The 21,892-nt window shown below is 41.3% G+C and overlaps 1 protein-coding gene across 1 annotated transcript in view; it reads right to left on the bottom strand.

The window, feature by feature from the left end:
- Positions 1 to 21,892, bottom strand: part of Pitpnc1 (phosphatidylinositol transfer protein cytoplasmic 1) — a 269,794-nt gene that overhangs the window by 80,701 nt on the left and 167,201 nt on the right. The window lies entirely within an intron of this gene.

Raw genomic sequence — 21,892 nt, 5'->3', positions numbered from 1 at the left:
GTAATGAGAAGCCATACCCCAGTATGCTTTGAAGGTCTGCATCCTTAACCCCCTTTATGAAGTATAAGACAGCAGAAGCTTAACCCAGCTATGGTATTTGCAGGTAGGATCTTTGGGAGGTTATTGAGGTCAGATGTAGCATTAAGGTGGGGCCCTAATCCAATGTGTCTGTGGCTTTATAACTGGAAAGAGACCCAAACTAGGTTTGGTACTGCCGTGTGAAGTCCTGCACAATCCCTACCAGCAGGAACATGTGACCCAATCTTGAACTTCACAGCCTTCAGAACTGTGAGCTGAGTAAACATTTGTTCTTTACAAATCACTTAGCCTGGGTATTCAATCATACTGTACCAACAAAAAAGCAGGCTAAGGCATCACTAGGTTACTATTGTTCTTTTATATGTGAGCTGCTTTCTTCTTGAGTAACTCTTCAGAGCTTTTAAAAACTCTTTGATCTCTGCAGTTTCATTACCGCGAGTCTAGCTTTGGATTTATTTCTGCTTATCCCTTAGTATTTAGAAAGGAATTAGAGGATAGCCAGGCTGCTTGGGGCCAAATCCCATCACCTAGTTGGTTGACCTTGAGAAAGATATATACGTTCTCTTTCCTATTTTACTCAGCGGTCAAATGCTCTTATCTAGGGTTATTAGAGCACCAATAAATTAATATATGACAAGCACACCTACGATACAAGCGTTCAGTAAGTATTAGCCATTATTATTATTATTATTGCCTAATTTAAAAAAAAATAGTTTTGCTTTGTCTTTCAGGCTGGCCTTGAACTCACTGGGTAGCCCAGGCTGGCCTGGAACTTGAAGCGTTCCTCCTGCCTCAGCCTCTTGAGTCCTGGGGTTACAGGTGTAGGCAACCATGCATGCCATGCTGATCTAAACATTTGTGTCTGTCTTCAGTTCTACAAAATTCTTAGCCTTTACTGTTTCAAATATTAGTGACTTTTCTGCTATTTCTTCATTGCATTTTTCGACTCCTATGAGATAATGATATAGCAATTTTCAATCTTTCCATCCCCACTATGTATTTATAGAAAATTCTTGGGCTTGGGAATGTAGCTCAGTGGTAGGGCACATGCATAGTATATAAGAAGCCCTTGGTTCAAGCCCCAGCACTATCTCCCAAATTCTTGCGAATTTTGCACCCCCAAATGGCTTGAATTCCTCAACACCATCTTCCAGTTCACGGATTGTCTCTTCAGTTGTTTTTAGCCTAAGGTTTGTCTACCTACTAAGTCTTCCATGTCAACAACTCAATACCCACATTTTTTATTTTCTTTTTTCAAATTCTGTTTGTTTTCTTTTCTTTTTTCTTTTTTTTAACTGTGAGCCAAGCAAACCTTTTACTCTTTTTATTTTATTTTATTTTATTTTATTTTATTTTTTGGTGGTACCGGGGATTGAACTCACAACCTTATGCTTACCAGGCAGGCACTTATGCCACTGAGCTAAATCCCTGGCCTGTTTGTGTTTTCTTGTTGCTTCTTAATTTTACATTCTTTTAAAATGGACATCATTAATTTTTCCCTTTGAACAATCCAAACATAACTGGACCCATCTGCAAAACTATTTTCATCTGCCAGGTATGGTGCTGCATGCCTGTAACCCTAGGATTGCTGTGAGTTCCAGGCCAGCCTGAACTACACAGAGAAACCCTGTCTCAAAAAGACAAAAGATATATAATTTTCATGTTCAGTAAATTCTCTTCTGACTGTTGATCATATTGGTCATCTTTATTAACATTGGGCTTCCAGGTTGTCGCTGCCTATCTGTGTTTCTCCTCTATCTGTTTCTCCATCTCCTTTTCCACTTCTGCCCATCTTTTTAGGTTTTACAGCTGCTTGCCAAGAGCAAAATCAAAACTTTAAGCTATGGCTCCGGAAGCAGCCCTAGGGGCTTCTTTCAACCTCTTTCTACCAGCGGGAGAGCTGCTCTCTGGCTTCCTCTTTCAAACCACCAGCCTCGCTCTGGTCCCCTCGTTTTGTTTGTCCTCAGAGTCCAGCCACTCCATGCCCAGCTTGGTATTCCCAAGTTTCTGATCCACGAGTCTAGTTATACCCCTTGGGCTTCTTTTTTAGGATTTTATTTGTTATTGGCATGTGTTTAGAAGAGAGGAGATGCATCACTGCACGGATGCATTCTCCACCAAGAGGGGAAGTCTTGCAAGGACTTCGGTCTTCCCTGCCTCTCTTTCTGGTCCAGTTCTTTTTCTTTCTTTCACAGTCAAGCATCTCGGAATTCCTCTTTGACGCACTGCAAACTGGCATCTGCCCACATCATTCACTCACTATCATAAAGGTCACAATGACCTTCTTATTGCTCACCCCTTCGGGACCTTTTAAATCCCGTGGTCACCGAAGTCTTGCTGTTGTCCTTGGTGTTCTGAGTTTCCTGGGCCTTGGCACCCCCGAGCATCCTAACACTCCTACCTCTTCTGCTATCCATTTCACAGGATGCTCCTCCATGTCCTTCCCATTAAACATCAGTCTTCCCACGCTTTCTCTCCTGGACCCCCTTTACACCCTTCCGGGGTGGGTTATGCACAACCAAAATTCATTATCAAAGTTCTGGAAGCTAAGAAATCCAAGGCCAAGGCAGATTTGCTGCCGTGCGCGCTTCTCAGCTCGTAGATCAGACCTTCTTGCTCTGTCCTCACATGGCAGAGTGGGCAAGGGAGTCTCTGGGCCTCTTTTATAAGGTCCCTAATCTTTTTCATGTGCACAGTTAAGACCCAATAATCTCCCAAAGGTCCCACCTCCTAATACTGTCACCTTGGAGGGAGTGAGCCTTCTAAAGGAACTTACTGGGTAAATATAAACCATAGTACCTCCTAAGCCACTTTTTAAAACAATATTCCTTGTCATGGATGGTGGCACTGCTACCTGTTCGTGACAGAACTTGAACGGAACCTAAATAATGGACCTCTTAGCCAGCTGTCCCATCTGGAAATCCAGCTTGGGATGAATGCTTCCTCTTTCTTCCTAATCAATCTATCTACAGTCACTGCTTTAACTCATAGGATGACCCCTCTCATCATCTGATAGTCTGGAAAAAAATATCCTGTTCCTCTTTTTTTTTTTGTCTTTTTCTTTTTTATCGGTACCAGGGATCAAACTCACGACCCCACACTTGCAAGGCAGGTACTTATGCCGCTGAGCTAAGTCCCCAGCCCCTAAAATATCCTGTTCCCAATCCAGCATCTTTCCTACACATAACCCTGCTTTCTCTTCCAGTTTCAATTTTCACCCTGTGTTCTCTCCCAACACCTACTATTTTGGGCTGCAATAAACAACAATATTTGCTTCCCCACCAGACCAATAATTCCTAGTGCCAAACAGATGTTCACCAAAGTTTGTTGGCTTGTTTTTTGTGGTTCTAGGAACCGATCCACTAACCTACACTCACGGCCATTTTTATTTTGAGACAAGATTTCATTAAGTTCCCCAGTGTGGCCTCAAACTTGTGATCTCCATGCTTCAGCCTCCCAAGTAGCTAGGCTTACAGGGATGCACCACCATACTTGGTTAACAAATATTTCTTGTACAATGGATTAGTGGATCATTGATATAATCCTCTGCTTTCAATAGAAAATAAAGGGCTTCTCAGATTCCTACCAGGAAGTTAAGACAAGAGATTGAGGGAGATGAGGGTGTATGCTAAACACCTACGACCTGTCAGAACTGTAAATGGTGCGCAGTGTCAACTTCATGACACAGAATATGCTTTATCACTTTAAAAACTAACCCAAGGGAACACAAACAATTGTGGGGTCATAGTGTTTTGTTTTTTGTTTTTTTTTTTTCTTTTTGAGACAGGTTCTCTGTGTAGTTCAGGCTGGCGTTGAGCTCACTTTGTAGAGCAACGATCCTCCTGCCTCAGCCTCCTGAATGTTGGGATTACAGGTGTGAGCTACCACACCTGGCTGGGGCCATAGTTTTTAAACTGTAAGAATCTCCAGAGAATCAAGAACACCTGAAGGAACAGTATTCAAACCAACTTTACAATCTTGACAGTTCAGTCAGTTCCCCCATTGGTGGGAAACACAAATAAATCTAGATCTGTGAAAACAGACCTGAGTCCATCTCTCGAGGCAGGTGCTGACTGCCCTTGAGACAGTGTAGGACTCTTCAAGTATATAAGCCAACCCTGCACCAAAAGAAACCTATTAAAGTGCCTGAACCTTTAGCTCTAAACAAAACCACTTTGACTGTGTCCAAAGCAGCTAAAGAGCTGTTATCTGCAGGGGCACTGAATTGAGCCAAGGTAAAGTGTAAAGAGCTGGAAAAGTCTTTAATATTGGACATTCTTCATTGTACAGTGCATCAGGTAATTTTTACCCATTGTAACATTCTGTTCTTTAATACTCTGTGAGGCAAACTTGCAAAAGTGGGTTCAGAAAACAACATAGTTCTTAAGAAGTCACTAATAGTTTCTTATCCTTAATTGCACAAGATAAATATTTTTTTGACGGTAGGGATTTTCAAACACTAAGATCAAGTCTTAGAAAAAGGAAATAGTATGCAGTTAATAAGAACTCTTCCTAGCCAAAGCAGAATATTGTCACCCCTAAATACCATCTGATTGCTTTCTCAAAAGCAATACTTCTTTTCACGTATGTTAAGCACGCGCTCCACCACTGATTGAGCTACCCATCTAGTCCCCAAAATATTATTGTCTCACTGCTACAAAAAGCCTTAACAAAGGCGTATCATGCATGTAACTGGTACAGCATCTATTCCAAGAGCTCCAGATGGTTCTAAGCAAGTTTAGTTGGGTGCTGAAAACAAGGCTTTCCCCATAGATCAAAATTAAGTTACTAGAAAAAAAATGAATCTTTTCAGGGTCCTTCATTCCTGAGGGTTTTCCTTCACGTGTTTCCTATTTCATTTCAGTGCTCTAGTTTGGCACATCACCTGAGGTGAACTGAGTAACAACTGAAACTCAACACAGATTTCTGAACCAAAGAATGGGTGATGATAAAAGACTTCCATACCCAGTGATCAATTACTTGGCTTCACCCGTGAGCATCTTTCCTGTGATGGCATTTAGTGGACACTTTACAACATCTGTTTACCAGTATGATCAGCATAATGAAAGATAATTAAAATCGCTCCACATACTAGTTTGCTTATTCCAAAGATACTTATGACTGTCTCTTTAAAGGGTTAGGAACAAGAGGAAACATTTCATGAAATTTACATTTAATAAGTTTATGTACCAAAGGGCTATAAAATCCAATGGAATATAAATAAGTCTTTAATAGGTGGTAGAGGGGAAATGTGATTTAATTATGATTTAGCAGCTTGTTATTGTTCGGTCAGGATTGCTATTGGTCTCAGGAGATTAGGAAAGGAATTTGGTGGGCAGCAGCTGACACTGCAGTGCCCGAGCACAAAGGAGCCCCACTGTATGCCCATCACAAGGGAAAACTGCCCATCACAAGGGGAAAAACTGCTTTGAAACTATGACTGCTGGAAATCACGAGCTTCTTTTCCATAAGCTTGGCACCCATCTTCATATATATATATATATATATATATATATATAAAATGTTTTTTTTTGTTCCATGACTCGAACTCAGGGCCTTGAGCTTACCAGGCAGGCGCTTGCTGCTAAGTTACATCCTGGCCCTCTGGCATATTTTTAGAGATTAAAATACTAACCAAGGCATTGTCCTCGAAGCTGTGTTTATCAGAGAGCAGGCATCCAGGAGTCTCGGAGGGGAACCTAATGAAGACCACGGCCCAAACCTCCCTACCAACTGCGCTCTTTCCAGAGCCCCATCGAGTCATCTGCATGATCAGGAAGCCTGGCAGTGCCCTGGAAAAAGTTGCCAAACCACCTTCCAGGCTTGAACAGCTGAAGAGCTTATTATGCAGTGATTTTTCTTTGTTAGAAATTAGAAACCAGTTTCTAACAAAGAGTTTGCACTTCAGATGCATTCAGGACACACATGTCAACATCCCATGCAGGAAGACAGATCGTGATGAATTAATTCACTGCCTAAGCTACCACAAGAGACGAAAAAGAGGCTGCTACTCGTGAGTGTAACACGTCATCAATTCTAATGTATACTTCATTTTGGGAGCTGCCAACACATCAAAAAGCAGGGGCCATATTCGAGTTGATGGAACATGAAAACAGCAATCTGTGCAAACATACTGGTCACCTGCTGCAGGTACCAAGCGCTGTGCCGAGCACACTTCCCGATCACCACGCTTGATCCTCGTAACTAATCCATGAGTGGGAAGTGCCATGATATGTGTGTGACAGGGACACTAGGAGGTGAAGTAACATGCTCTGACAAGCTGCTTAGTGGCTGATCTCTAGCCTACGGGTCTGTCTCTAGCACGTGCAGCCTTTCCCTCATTTCTGCCCTGCCCCTCTCTGTTGATTACAGCAGGGCAGGTGGCTCTCCTCTCTGAGGCAGATCTGTGCCAAGCAGGATTCTCTCCAGGTGAGCGAGACCCCAGGAAGGTCCGTGTCTGAAACCAGAATTCCCAGTCCCCAGACAAGAGGCCACAGGGCAGCGGGTCTGGGGCCTGGCCAGTAATCAGTGCTTCCTCCACATGGGCAGTGTGAGCTCAAGAGCTCCTGGGCCACAGGCTTTAGCTCACATTTGAGTTAATGGTGGAAAAGGAGCGGGGAATACAGGCTCTGGAAATGTGAGAACTTAGCACCTTCCCACCACAAGAGTTTCTCAAACTAATTTCTGCACTTGTTGATTTTCAGGAGTTCAGCTCAGAAGTCATTCGCATAAACCGTAATGGAAACTAACAAGAGCTGCCCCTTTCGGAGCACCTGACTGCTGACCAAATCCTCCCAGGACCCTCTATAGCGGTCACCATGTCCCCCGCTCACAGTTGGGAAGCTCAGACGGATGCGATCCGGTCAGCAGGGCTGCAGAGCACTGCTCTGAGGCCTGTTCAGTCCAAGGTGGGGATTTCGCCCGGCATAGGATACTGCTGGGCCGCTACCTTTTGGTACATTTACAGCGCCCTCATGCAAAATGCTCCAAGACCCAGAGGGTGCAGGCTGTTGTGAGCAATCCATCCAGTGACTACCAGTGGGGCTCCAGGAACACAAAGTTTGGGCTAAATAAATGGAAAGGTTCCCTTTTTCTGTTTTTCAAGTGAAGCGCACTTTCCTTCCTGTAATTAGGTCTCTCCTGCAAGGGGTGTGGGGAGGAGCCAAATGTTTGAGAAACAGCTGCAAAGCCGGGGACTGACACTGAGGATGGACCTCAGAAAACAGCGGGAGTTTAACAAGTTTCATGGAACAGAAGACTTGCATGGGTCCTTTAGTGAAACACAAAGGATAAACGTCTGCACACCAAGGATCCCAGTAAAGGCAGCCCCTACCGCAGCTTATACTGAGCGTACACTGTCACATCTCCTTCCTGTTCCCGCCCTTCCTTAAAAAAAGGTTCACACTCATGAGAGCGGCCATAAACTTACGCTGAGCCTGTTTCGCACCTTTATAAACTTTGTACTTTATACAATATGTAAATATACTCATAAAACTATACTCATAAAAATGATTTTAATGGTTTCCATACTTAGTTTTATAAATTCATTTGAGTTTATTTTTTAATAGAGGTGTGGATCTATTTTATTTTCTATATGAAATGTCAATTAACCCCATGTCATTTACTAGGTAATTTATTTTTCCTCCCCACTGATTTAAGACACCTCATTCATTATGTAACAAATTCCTGTTATCTGCTTAGATTTGTTTCTGTCTTTGTCCCTGCTCACACTTTCACACGATTCTTTCTCTTTATTTATTGTTCAAAGTTTGACCTGGCTGTTTTTTTTTTTTTTTATTGCATTCTTTTTAAAAAAAAAATTCTTGGGCTGGGGATTTAGCTCAGTGGCATAAGTGCCTGCCTGGCGAGAGTGAGGTGGTGAGTTTGATCCCCAGTATCAGAAAAAAAACAAAAACTACAAAACAAAACAAAGCAGACATTCTTCCACATGATTTTACAATCAATTTATGACATTTCCTCCATACTTTTTATTGTAATTACATTTAATTTGGAGATTAATTTAGGAAATCATTTACTTCTTTATAATATTTAGTTTTCTCATCCATGAGTATGAATATTATTTATTCAGTCCCTCCACGCCCGTCACCTTGAACTCACTATGCAGTTCAGCCTGGCCTGGAACACACCTGAATTCACTGTGTAATAGCCCAGGCTGGCTTCGAACTCAAGGCAATCCTCCTGCCTCGGTCTCCCAGGGCTGGAATTACAGGTGTGTACTACTACACCTGGCTTTCTTGTCTCTTAACACTTCTGTACTTGCTCTTATGTACTGTAACACTGTGTTTACACTGATAATACAGTGATCATCATCAGCTGGTACTGGGTATTGAACCCAAGGTCTTTTCACTGAGCTACATCACCAACCCTGTTTATTCTTTATTTTGAGAGATGGTATTTGCTAAGTCACTAAGTTGCCCCTCATGGGATTGAACTTGCCATCCTCTTTCCTCAGCCCCTCAGAGTTGTGGAAGTACAGGCATGTGTCTCGTACCAGGCTAGGGTTAATCTTTTTACTGATCATTACCCATACATGAGACACTACTGGTATTTACATGTTGCTCTGATGATATCTAGTTAGTATCTCTGGTGAATCTAATATTTCAACCATCTAAGAGGATTTATAAATTCTCTTATGTTTTTAATGTAGACACTTTCTACAAATAATATATTTTATCTTCAGTTATGTCTCTTCTGGCATTCTATTCTATTCCAGTTTTGTTTTTTTTTTTTTTTTTTTTTGCAGTCCTGGGGATTGAACTCACAACCTCGCACTAACCAGGCAGGTGCTTATGCCACTGAGCTAAATCCCCAGCCTCTATTCCAGTTTTAACATCATTTTAAACTCAGCAAAAAATGGGAAAAATAATAAAAAACAAAATTCCTCCACACCCTTTACCCAGATTCTCTAGTTACTAACACTTGCTTCTTTTGCCTTGTTGTTCATATTTGAGAACATATTGTACTCACCACATCTGTTTACTTCTAAATATTTCAGGGTTAATTTCCTAAGAGCAAAGATCTCTTACATTATGACAGTATACTGATCAAAACAAGGAAGTTTAACAGTGATCTGATACTGTTATCTAATCTACAATCCACATTCAAATTTTGCCAATTACCCAGTAATATCCTTTGGGCTATTTTTCTCCAGTTCAGGTTTCAGTCCAAGATCAGAAAAGACATTTAGCTGTATAGTTGCTTTCATCCGCTTTAATTTGAAACAATTCACATCTTCTTGTAGCCTTTCATAACAAGGAAGTAAGTGACACTCTGGCTTTCTCAACACACATTGTGTCCTTCCACAGACTGACTGATATTACCGGGGACACCTGGTTAGGGTGGCACCCCATGACTCTACTGGGATATTATTATTTCACATTTCCACTAATAACGTGCAGAGATACTTTGATGCCACATAAATATCTCACATATGAGATTAAACTTTTTATACAAGTTTCATCATCCAATGTTCACTGTAAAAGTTGGTTGTGATAGTTCCAAGTGGGGATTTTCTTCTGTATTTGTTCAAATTTACTGCATAAAACATAAGATTCAGTGCTGCTATTCCATACTATAATGAGAAATAGCTTCTAATTTAGAATTTACCATTTATAATTCTTACTATCTTTAGATTTAAGAGTTATAGAAAAAGTATTGTATAATTGAAAATTATTGAGCAGATTATATAATGCAAGATATAATGAACAGATACTCTCAAGAAGAGACACTAAGAAACCCAATGCTAATTCTGTAACATTATGATATGAAATCTAACAATACTATTATTCACTGTTCAGAATGATATTAGTCTAGTCTCTTAAGTTCAATTTCAGCATACATAAATGAGACAGCTACTACAAAGAGAATGAGAGACATTATGGTAGTCATTATTGACTTCCCCAATGTCAGATCTTGAAGACCTAAAAAGCCTTCATCATCCTGTAATGATTTGATTAATTCTATAATGTTCAGTATATACTCAATGTGTGTGAAGATGGGGACAATTATTTGGAAGAAAACTAGAGACAATAAGATAGACAGTGAAGATCTCCAGTGGACTTGCTTTGAGATCTGTGTTTCTTTAAATTGTTTCCTTATGAACTGTTCTGTTCTGTTTTGTCATGTTTAATCTTACCCTCTTTAAGATAAAAAAACAAATGTGTAGGACTGATAACCACATTACTAAGTTTTTGTTGGATCATTGAGCAGAACTGTTGGCAGTGTCACTATTTTTTTTTTTTTTTTTTTTTTGTATTTTTACCGGTACCAGGGATCAAACTAATGACCACAGGCTTGCAAGGCAGGCGCTTATGCCACTGAGCTAAATCCCCAGCCCCGCAGTGTCACTATTTGAATGTCACTTTATATGCTTTAATTTTGTAACCTGAACAACTATTCCTAAGATGACAATAGGTACCTTATCAACTAGTGATTTCTTACTGTTTATTTTTCTGTAATTCTGTATTATTTCTACACTTTTTTTCCTCCATTTTTTCTTTCTCTTTAAATAATTAAAAAAAAAAAAAGAAAGAAAAAAAGAAAATTATTTGGGGGAGGGAGGTTTTTGTTCACTAACCCCTTCACTATGATTATTTTATTCATTTAAAATTCAGTTAAGTTCACTTATTTCTGTTTATTTTATTTTGGGGGAAGGTTCTGGGAATAGAACTCAGGACCTCACACTTTCCTGGCAGGCGCTGTGCCACTGAGCTAAATCTCCAGTAAGAATGTAAAGATAGTTTACATTCTATCCTAAAGTGTCTTTCCACTCTTCCTCCCATGTCTTTGACTTGGCTTATCATTATTATGCTTATTAGTGACATTGGGCCTCATGCATATTAGATAACAGACCTACCACTGAACTACATCCCCAGCCTGTTTCATTTTTTAAAAATTCTGAGATAGGGTTATAAGTTACCCATGCTGACCTCAAACTTGTCATCCTCCTGCCTCAGCTTCCTGAATGGCTGACACTACAAGAGGTGCTCAGTTTGGGGGGTTTTTTTTTTTTTGGTCTTTTTTCCTTTTTATCGGTACCGGGGATCGAACTCATGACTGCCTGCTTGCAAGGCAGGCGCTTATGCCGCTGAGCTAAACCTCCAGTCCCTTATTATTATTTTTTAATACTCTTTTTGTTGGTTTGCTTTTTTGAGACAGGTTCTTACTTTGTAGCCTAGGTTAGCTTTGACCTGACTATATAGCTCAGGTTGGCCTTGAATTCGCAGGGATCCTCCTGAGTGCTGGGATTACAGATAGGCACTACCACACCTGGTGGTTTGATTATTTTTCCATGTGGACGACATTAGCCTGATTTCAAAAGTTAAGAAGTACTTCTCCTCTCTTCCTCTCTCGTCCCTGTTCTCACCCACTTCCTGTAAGTAGCTGATGTCATACACTTCTGGTTTACCTTTCCTGTGTTTGCTTTTGCAAAACTAGCAGATAATGTGTCCTTTCTTATTTTCTTTCTTACACAAAGGAAAAAACCATGGAAGGCTTGTGTGTCCTCATCATGCAGGGACCTACATACTTCATCTTCTCTGTATCAAAGTACGGTGGGTAGTAGGAGCAATAACAGACATCCTCTTCTTGCTCCTGACTTAATTTAATAACATGTTTAGTGTGCGCTCTTATGAGCATCTATCACATGCCAAGTATCCGGGATAAAACCTTACCCAAGAAAACCTTACCCAAGACTTCATACCTGCCTTAATACAGCTTTAATCAGTTGGAGAGCACAGTTATGTGAGCAATTGCGATACACTACAGGTGCCGTAGTTCAGAAAGCACTAATAGGTGTTGTAGAAATATGCAGGTGAAATAAGGTAGCTCAGGTTCCAGCAAAAGCAGGGTTTACACTTGGAAGTTTAGTATGAACCAGCTCCACACAACTTTTCAAAACTGCAGGACCCAACCCAGAGCATACAATTACTCAGATAACTGACGGTTTCTGTAATTCAGAAATAAAACAAATACTCCTCTTCATAAATGCCTTTTAAATTAATAGACTCAACAGTGATGGTGAAAGTAGTTGTGAAAAAAAAAAAAAAAAGAAAGTAGTTGTGATCAGACTTTCTGTTTCATCAATAAAACCAAGATATCACAGAAAAGAGAGAAGATGGGATACTTCTACCTCAGGGCATCGAAAAGAAAAACCTAAGATTCATTATGTGACTTTGAATAGGCAATTTGACATCTCATTGCAACATGTGAATAAGAGCCTAAGAAGAAAAAAATACATATGCAAGTAATTTTTCTGAAATATGAGAATAAAAGCATGCTGTATACAATATTTCCTTCCTAAATATGACAACATGTATTTCCTTAGAACAAAGACATTTGCCTACAAATCATTAGCTAATGAACACGGGCAAGACATTTAATATTAGTTCAATATCATACTGTTATCTAGTAAATGGTTCCTATTCAAATACCTCCATTGTCCTCCCCCCTCTGAAATCTTTCTTGCTCCTTAATATAGCTTACCCCTAAGCCAGGACCTAGTCAAGGATCAGGCATTAGGAGTCATCAAATTTCTTCAGTGTCATTTAGTCTAGGACAGTGCCTGGTTTTTCTTTTGGTTTAATTTCTTGTTTTTGTTGTTTTGTTTGTTTGTTTGAGGTGGGGTCTTTCTGTGTAGCCCAAGCTGGCTTTGAACTTGAGATCTTCCTGTCTCAGCCTGCCAAGTAGTAGGATTGCAGGTGTGCACCACGCTTAAGTTTTGGTCTTCTGTGACCATACCTATTTTAAGAATTTTGACCAGTTATGTTGTTCCTCAACCTGGATTTATCTGATTATTTCCTCAGAGTGCACTGAGACTGAGCATTTTGGCTGGGGTCATCCATGAGAGAGAGGTGTCTCCTCACAGCGGGAGGCACACTGTGTCCATTTGTTTCATTAGTAGTGATGCACAATTTGTTCCTTGTGGTCCCCACTACATTTCTCTGTGTTTATAACTGATACACAGGCTCTGGAGTTATACTTTGAAAACTGCTATGCCTGTCTTGTTCCCCAATCAGCTAGTCAGTGGATTAGCAGCCAGGGGTGCCTCAGCCGTTACAATGGTAGCTGCAAGGTGGTCACACAGACCTTGATTCTTGGGACAGTGTTTGTTCCTTTTCTAGCTCTGATCTCCAGTTTGCCAACCATGATTGAGTATCATCTCTTTGATGACACTGCTTTTGATCAGTTTTGATTTCCTATCACCTAACCCGGGTACTAACACATCACTATACGGAGGTCTTGGAGGGCTTAGCACAGCTTGGTGCCTAGACAGAAAGCAAATACTCCTCTAAGCTGTGTCTATTAAAAATAATGGTCACTCACCATAATTCTAGCTTCTTTAAAAATGGGTGAAAGTTGAGAATCAGAAAGCCAACCTTCATGATGGACAAAAATGCCTTCTGCCTTTTATTTTTTAAAAACAAATATCTAGTCTCAGATCACAGATTGTACCATAAACAGCAATGGTTACATCCTAAGGAATCAAACTTGACCTGTTTTCCATTGTCCTCAAAATGATACCATTAGACATGGATTAGTAAGGACCCGGACTTTTCCACTCATGGACTAAAGTGGATAATAATCCTTCTCAACTGCAAATGGGGGTGTTTTGTACAGTCTACTTTTTACCATGTACAGACTTATTAGAGAAAATTGCAGATTTTGTAGGTGGCTGGTTATAATAATCTAAGGTTAAAAACAGAACCATAAAAGTTGAAGACATCAGAGCTCATGTCTAAAAATAAAGCAAATGCCTTTTTTCTTTCTATAATCCTCAATTAGAAGCCATTTAAGGAAAAGATAATCAACTCCAGAGACCTGTAAATATGGATTCTACAGTTCTCCCCAGTACACCTGCTTTACAAATTAATTTTAGTACATCTTAAAATGTGTTAATAAACAATTTTACCCTACACCCATCCAAGCTGCTCTCTTGACGTTACAAATACTAATAATACTACTAATAATACTAAACTTTGTGATTATTGTAGTAACAAATTCTTAATAATTGCAGTTTTCTTAAAACGTTGAAATTCCTTTTTTGCTGGCTGGTAACTTTCAGAGTAGGGGTCAAGAGGAGAACATTTCTGGTCTCCAAGGCAATACAAGTCAAACCCAGTCCAAGTTCTGAATATCCAGATAATAATCTATAATTTATCTAAAAGAAACACCCAGGGGAAGAAACTTGATTTCTTTGGCAAACCTCTGTAGGGTAACTAAATAAGGTGGTCTAATTTCTTAAAACCAAGAACAACTCAGTGATTGAAAATGAGTCTTCACTAAAGAGTAAAGACAATAACCAGAAGCTGGATTTGAAAGCCATGGGGTGACCCTTCTCTGCAAACCAGAGCATCTGGAACTTTCTTTCTTTTGTCATTTCTCTCTCTGTCATAATTTGACCCATGTCCAGTACGCTGCTTCCTAAAGAAATCCAACTCTCCCTCCTTAGTCCCCTGCCAGCTGTGCAGCCTACTCCAACATTTGGACCTGGGTTATTGCAACAGTCTTCCCACTGGACTGCTGGCGTCCATTCGTTCCATCTAAGCACCCCACAGAACGGACAGAACAGACACTTTAAAAACACAACTTATCTGTGTTACAGAGAATCCTACTCTGAGTCCTGAAACCAAAGGAAAAGAACAGTGGTAGGAAAACTGGTGACATTTGAACAAACTGTATAGTTTTGATTAATGTGTTATGACTGGCTCAGATATTTCCATCCGGGAACTCTGAGTAGGGAGTATATAGGAACTGGTTGCATGTGCTGTCTTTGAAACTGCATTACTATAAATTTAACATGATTCCAAAGTGTAAAAGTTTATTTTAAAACTCCATAAGTAATGTAAGGTCACTGTTTTGTTTAAAACCCTTGAATATATTCCCACTGCACTAAAATGCAAGTTCCTGGTCTTTGTGATCTGGCCTTGGCTACCTTTTCTATGCGTCTCTTCACTCTTGCTCCTAATGGTTTTCTACCAGTTCCGAGCATGTGATGCCCGTGCCAGGACTGGGGCCTTTGCCCTCCCTGTCTCTGTATTAATTGGTTTGCGCTGATATAGAAAGTACAATAAACAATGGACTCTGTCTCACATCTCAGGACTGGAAATCAAGATGAGAGTGTCAGCAGGGGTGTTTCCTTCTGAGCCTCTCTCCTGCTGATGCCACCTTCACACTCTCTCCTTGGGTACTTTCCCCCTGCACCGGGCACCCTGGTGCCTCTGTGTGTGGCCAAGGTTTCTCTTATGACAAGGATCTCAGTGAGGCTGGCTTAGGCCCAGCCTTATGGCCGCTTTGTTACTTAATCACATGCTAAAAGCCCCTGTCTCCGAACGTAATCGCAATGTGTGGGCTTTGACATATGAACGCACGCCAGCTCCTCTGCATCTTGGCCCACAACTGTCTCCTTGCCTGAAAAGCCCCTCAGATGGCTGTCTCTGTCCCACAGGCTCTTGTCTTTTTTTTCTTAATTTTTTTTCATAGGAGGGGTTGACCCCAGGAGCTTTGCGTAGAACTGAGGAAATCAGTGTTTAGCATTGCCTGGTTCGGCCACAGTCCATTTGCATATGTATGGATGTATTTACTTATGAGACAGACTCTCACTATGAGGCTGAGTTGCCCAGGCTGGGCTCAAACTTTGAATCTTCCTGCTTCGGCCTCCCAGTGTGATGGAATTACAAATCCAAGCCAGCATGTCATCTTTTCTGAGAGGCCTTCCTGACTATATCCTGTTTTCTGCCTACGTAGCGCTTCATCACAGCTATGATTCTTTGTTCCCTTGCTTGAGAGCCATTTTTGCCCCCTCCATGAGCAATGTAAGACTGGTCTGTTTGTCCTATTGCTGTATACTTAGGGCCTCCTCTAATGCCTGGCCCATAGTAGGTGCTCAAATCTTATGGAATAAGAGATAGTTTATTGACAATTCAGGCAGAAGCAGAATCTCAATTAGGAAAACACCAAGAGCACAGTTAATCCAAGGCACGAGCACCTCAGTGGAAACTTCTAACATTTGTAAAGCAGCTTAGTTCATAAAGTGCTTTCCTGTAACTCCCCTCGGAATCCTCCGCTCGCTGATGCAAGCATTATTTGGTATATTTTCTTGGTTCTGATTGACAGAGAGAATGCTTAAGGTTATATAGCTGGAACCTCAATACTATCCTGTTCTTTTTGCCTCACAAAGGATGATTTTGTGTTCTTTTTACAACATAGATAAACTAGAAACAAAATAAATTCCAAATACTTCTTTTATGCGACCTCCGGGGAGAAAACTCTGAAAGACCAAGCTTGGTTTCCAAGAACTGGGAAAGAACTAGACGTTCTTTCCATTTTATCAGAGGAGTTCCTCACTGAGGGGTAATGTGCGTGGCGCTATGTGTCTAATGAGGCTGTATACAGTGCCCTGGGGCCGCACAATGGTTACAAACAGGCTCTTTGCAAACTGTTCTATTCTGGGGAGCAGTTTGAAGAACCTGGTTTCCTAAGTGTTTATTCCTATTTGTTTCAGTCTTGTTGCCCCTTAAATCCATCTCAGGGAACTTTAAAAACCTGAATGCCTGGATCCCACCCCTCACCTGTTGTTCCATGGTGAATCAATCAGTGCCCCTTTGGGTGGGATGGTGGTGTCCACACGGGTTAAAGCTTCCTGGGTGATTTTATTGTGCAGCCATAACTGAGAGCTGCTGGTCCCAAGTCTCACACTAAGTGTGGATGGTAAGTATCTCCTGAGACTCACCTATGAGGGCTGGGGCCCCAGTGCATCCACTTTCAGAGGTGCCTGGATCACGAGGATTCAAGCCTCAGAGCTGAGTGGACTATCAGGAGTTGGGGCCTAGTTGGAGGAGGCCGGTCAATGGAGTTTTGCCTGCAAAGGGTGTATCTTGCTCTGGAGCTTCCCCTCTCTCTGGATCTCTCTCTCTGTTTCTGCTTTCTAGCTGTCATGAGGCAAGCAGCTTTGCTTCACCTGTAACGATGTTCTGCTTCTCCTCAGGCTTATGGCAATGAAAGCAAGCAACCATGGACTGAGACCTCCGAAACCATGAGCCAAAACAAATCTTCCTTCTTATAAGTTGTTTGCCTGAGGCATTTGGTCACAGCAACAAAGAGCTGACTAACACAGATGACACATCCTATGACCTACTAACTAACGTAACTGCCAAACTAATGTAATCAGGCTCAGCCAGAGGGTCAGTGGAAAACTGTATCCATTTCCATTTGGAGAATTGGGCCTTTTAAGAGGCAGTCTTATGTCATTTATGTGTGTAGGCTGGTGTTTGGACAATCTGTACCCCAGGACCAAGTAAACCAAAATGTCAGGTGATGTCACCCAGGCCTGGACCTTTACTAAAACTTTTCAGGTGGTTGCAATGTGCAGACAAAGCTGAGGTTCACTGCACTAAATCTTGCCTGTTTTGTTTGGCAGAGGAGGTAAAGTCCAGACAGCCCCCCATTAACCTCACGGAACACCAGGAGTGGCCCTCCTTCAGCTGCACTAGGCTGTACTAAGCACTGACTCCCTCCGTTTGAGATTTATGGCCTTGGACAAACCCCAGAGCCTTACCTTGGCAGGAACCATCCTCCCCAGCACTCATTAAGGCCTAAATAATTCTCATCAGTATGCGCATAAAATAAACAGGCCTCAATTTAAGACAACCTCCCCGTTGTGTCCTGGCTAATAGAATCACAGTTTGCTGGTTTTCACAATCATAAATATACTAGTTTTACTTTTGTTAAGGAGGAGACGATATTTACATCTATTCATCTTGCCAAGACTTTTTTTTACACTAGATATTGGCTCATGTAAAAAATTACTTCTATGATAATTGATAATAAAATAACGATATATACTCTGTTCAACCACTAATCAATATTATTTCTAGCATCTTTCTATTTAATTATTGCCTCTTATCATCATCCATTTCATTAAATTTTCGACAGGTAGGGAGATAGTATATGAAAGGAAGTAGCTGAACGGTAAGACTACATCCAGAAAATGCAGAGATCAACTAAATTTACTAAACCACACGGCAAAATAGTGGGACAAAAGGAATATCCACTTTGTCTTTCTTTCTTACATTTGACTCTCACCAAAAATGCCTCCTTCAACCCTAGACAGAAAAAAGAACATCCCAGCACACGCCATAGCCTAAGACTCTAGTTCTGAAACACTAGCTGGGCAAGCTATCTTGTTATACGCAAGTGGTAATAGGTAAATGTGTATCTCTCAGGTTCTGAGTCTGAATGAAAGCTGATGAAGGCATCCTCTTCTGCTTTCCTGGGATCAACCTGGGGCCGCCCAGATGCCGCTGAATATGTAAGGCAGGAGGCCGACTCGGCAAAGCTGGTGGGTCAGGACTGGGCTGGGTTGTCTAGTTCAGTGTTCTCAGGAGACCTAGGTGCAGAGTCAGCAGAGGCAGGAGGGGAAATTTGGGCAAAAACACATGTAGGGCCTCTTCATGTGAGAAGGTGGTGGCTCGCAGACTTGGACAAAGTCAGGGCCGTGCAGGGAGAAAGGAGCAGACCCTGAGACAGGCTCTGGGTCCGTGTGCGGGAGGAGGAGACAGCACAGATCTGACCGCTGGCCTTACAGAAGTGACGCACAAGGAGCTCGGAGAGTGCCCAGGGGCTCGGTGTTGCTCTTGTGGGCTACCCTAAATCTCAGAGGAGCCCGGCCATTAGCATGGGCAGGGGATATTTGCTTGGCAAGAGCATGGATCCTGACTCTACTGTGGACAATTTGATATTTTAGAGACATTAAAAAAATTTAATTGGCATATAATGATTGCAAATATTCATGGGACACAATGTGATGTTTCAATACACACAATATATAATGATCAGATCAGGGTGGCCGGCACATCCATCACTTCGTGCATTTATATTTCATTCTATTGGAAACATTCAAAGGATGACCTGATATTTTCAGTTCCCTGCAGGATAATAGAAAAACTAAATTCCTAGGACAGTAGTAAAAAGAAGATAATGCTTCACCAAAAGGGGAGACAGTGAATAAATAATAAATGATAATCATGAATTTTTTGGACTATTTGAAATGAGCAGATGAAAACCAGAAGGGTCATACAAACCTGTCAGGATTATAAGTACTCTTTACCCTCCTGATATGGAATTATTTTGAATCCATGTATAGGAGAGAGACAGAGGCAGAAAGAAAAGGAATTTGTTTAGGAAGATTAAAAGATGATGGAAAAAAACCTCTCCTATATTTTCCAATTATGCGAATAAAAAGAATTCAGATACCTGATCGAAACTGTGCTTTCTCTGAGAGTTCACAGCTATGCCAAGGCCATTCAGTATCCAGTGACCAGAGCTTGGAAGGCAGAGAAGCTATTAAAATCATATGGGGGAGGTTTACCACATCGTGTTAAAAATAGCATAATGTACTGTGATTCAACTTTGGAGGAGCTGATTAAAAAATAAATTCATTAATTATCTCCAATATGAACTAAAAAGCTAACAGCAGTTGTCTCTGAATTGTGGGGCTACGGCTGGTCTTTTTTCTTTTCTTTGTACTTTTTTCAAGTTTTACTACTGTGTATTAATTTTCCAATCAGAAAAAGTCATTATTTTATAAGAGCTCAAAAGATTAAACATAGATACTGTTTTAGACACTGTGGTGTCAATAGAGTTAGTCAGCCAAGTGTCTTCTATTTCAGGTTACTGACAGAACGGTTGGAAATGTCCTTTGTCCCCCCGCCCCCCGTGGAGGTGCTAACTCAGGGGCCCTGAATGTAGGATGAGAGGACCCCAGCTTGTAGTGTTTATCTCTCCCCTGAAAGGGCCCACCAACAACAGAGCAGGCACAGGGCTGGGACAACCAGTAGGGACATCAACCAACTAGTCACTCAGCTCTTGAGATGTGGTAGGTGCTGTTCTAATTTGGGTCTTTGTAAACTATAAACGCCTACGTGGAAAGGGCAGGCAGTAGGTCTTTTAGGCTTTCTAGGCGACCTAATCTCTGTGACAACTACTCGACTTTGGGGCTGAGCAACAGCTTATAGCATCCACCACAGAAAAGCGTGACTGTGTTCCAATAAAACTTTATCTACAAAGAAATCAGTTTGCCAAGCCCAGAAGAACTCTAGTTTTCTAACATAGTTAAAACACAGAAGCTGCTTCAGTTCCTTAAACAGATCGGTCACTATGGAAGGCCACTCCCCAAGCACCTGTCATGCTAATGGTGGACCAGCGGTGACTCTTCACACAAAAGAATGTGCATTATTGTGCTTAGGTTTTTGGCCACTGAATTTGATCATTGTCCTCAAGTGTCTTAAGTTTAGAAATAAGTTTTGTTGTTATTGATGTTGTTCTTTGTTTGTTTGTTTGAGACAGGGTTCCATTATGTAATACAGGCCAATCTTAAAATTGCTGGGTAACCCAGGCTGGCTGGAACCCTCAAGCTTATCTGAAAAGTGTATCAGAACAAAAAAGTCAAGATAAGGTAAATCAAGGTACAGAAGAGTTAGCACTGTGCACTGAAACCAGCAAAACAGTTAAGTCTAAACAATCTTTTTAAATATAATATTGCCTGAATATTAAACATTTAAGTAAAACATATGATGCAAAAAAGTATTGATAACTTTTGGTGGGGGGGCTTACTAGGGATTGAACCCAAAGTCTTTACATTGAAATGCATCCCTAGTCAACTTTTATTTTTTTATTTTTTTTTTGTTTTTTGGTACCAGGGATTAAATTCATGACAGTGCGCTTGCAAGGCAGATGTTTATGCCGCTGAGCTAAATCCCCAGCCCTTAACTTTTATTTTGAGACAGGGTCTTGCCAGGTCACTAAGTTGCTCAGACTGGGCTTTAACTTGTGATCCTCTTGCTTCAGCCTGCTGGGTGCTAGGATTATAAGTATGCACCACCGCATCTGGCTGAGTCTGCACTTTAAATTCCACCCATCTAACTTATACAGTGCTATATAAATAGAAGGTAACTCGTATAGGGATATATAAACACATTCACTCTTGTGAATACTGAATGAATGAATGTCTCTTTCACTAAACTGGTGTGAAATGTGGTTCTTGAGTGTTCCCTCCCGGGAGCCACCTCAGCCCGACTCCACCTCGAATGAGACACACTCTGTTCCTGTATTGGGATGACTGACCCAAACAAGGTAGCTCAGGGAAAAAGTCAGGAATCCAGGTCACACAGAGAGTGTGCAGGGCTTAGACTTCTGCTGCTCTAGTCTTCCTGCATAGCCAAACTGTAGGTAAGCACAGTGTCTGCCTTACAAACACACTGAGGAATTTTCTAGAGGAATTTGATGCTGTCTAGGGCAAGAACTTTCTGGTTGTTTCTAGAAGATGTCAGTGCAAAGGATCACAGGTTGGCCTGGTTAAAGCTGTCACAGATTCTTCTCAGTGACTGTTTTTCAAGTTGATAGAGCACAGGAGTCCTGAAGTGGTCATCCGCATCCTCTTTTTTTTTTCTTCCTCCTTCTCCTCGATCTCTTCTTCTTTCTTGGTTTTTGACACAAAGTCTCACTATCTGGTTCAGGCTGGTCTTGAACTCACTTCATAGCCCAGGCTGCCCTCAAACTTGTAGTAATCCTCCTGCCTCAGCCTTCCAAATGCTGGGATCAAGGCATGCGCTAGCACCCCTGGCCTCCTTAGGTCTTCATTATGGCACTCTGGAACCTCTGTAACCCTTGCATTCCCTTGGCTCAGCTAAGCTCCCAAAGGAGTCACCTTGTCAAGAAACTTTCTCTTCATCGATCTCCACAAATGTAAAACATAACAAGGCATATTAACAGGTAAATTTCAGGGCTCCTCCATCCAAGGGCATCCCCTCAGCAGGTCCAAAAGGAACCCACAGCC

The sequence above is a fragment of the Cavia porcellus genome, unplaced genomic scaffold (assembly GCF_034190915.1).
Source record: "Cavia porcellus strain 051 isolate PalLab524CR breed Dunkin Hartley unplaced genomic scaffold, mCavPor4.1 scaffold_32, whole genome shotgun sequence".
Classification (NCBI taxonomy): domain Eukaryota; kingdom Metazoa; phylum Chordata; class Mammalia; order Rodentia; family Caviidae; genus Cavia; species Cavia porcellus.
This window is presented reverse-complemented; position numbering and strand designations above follow the sequence as displayed.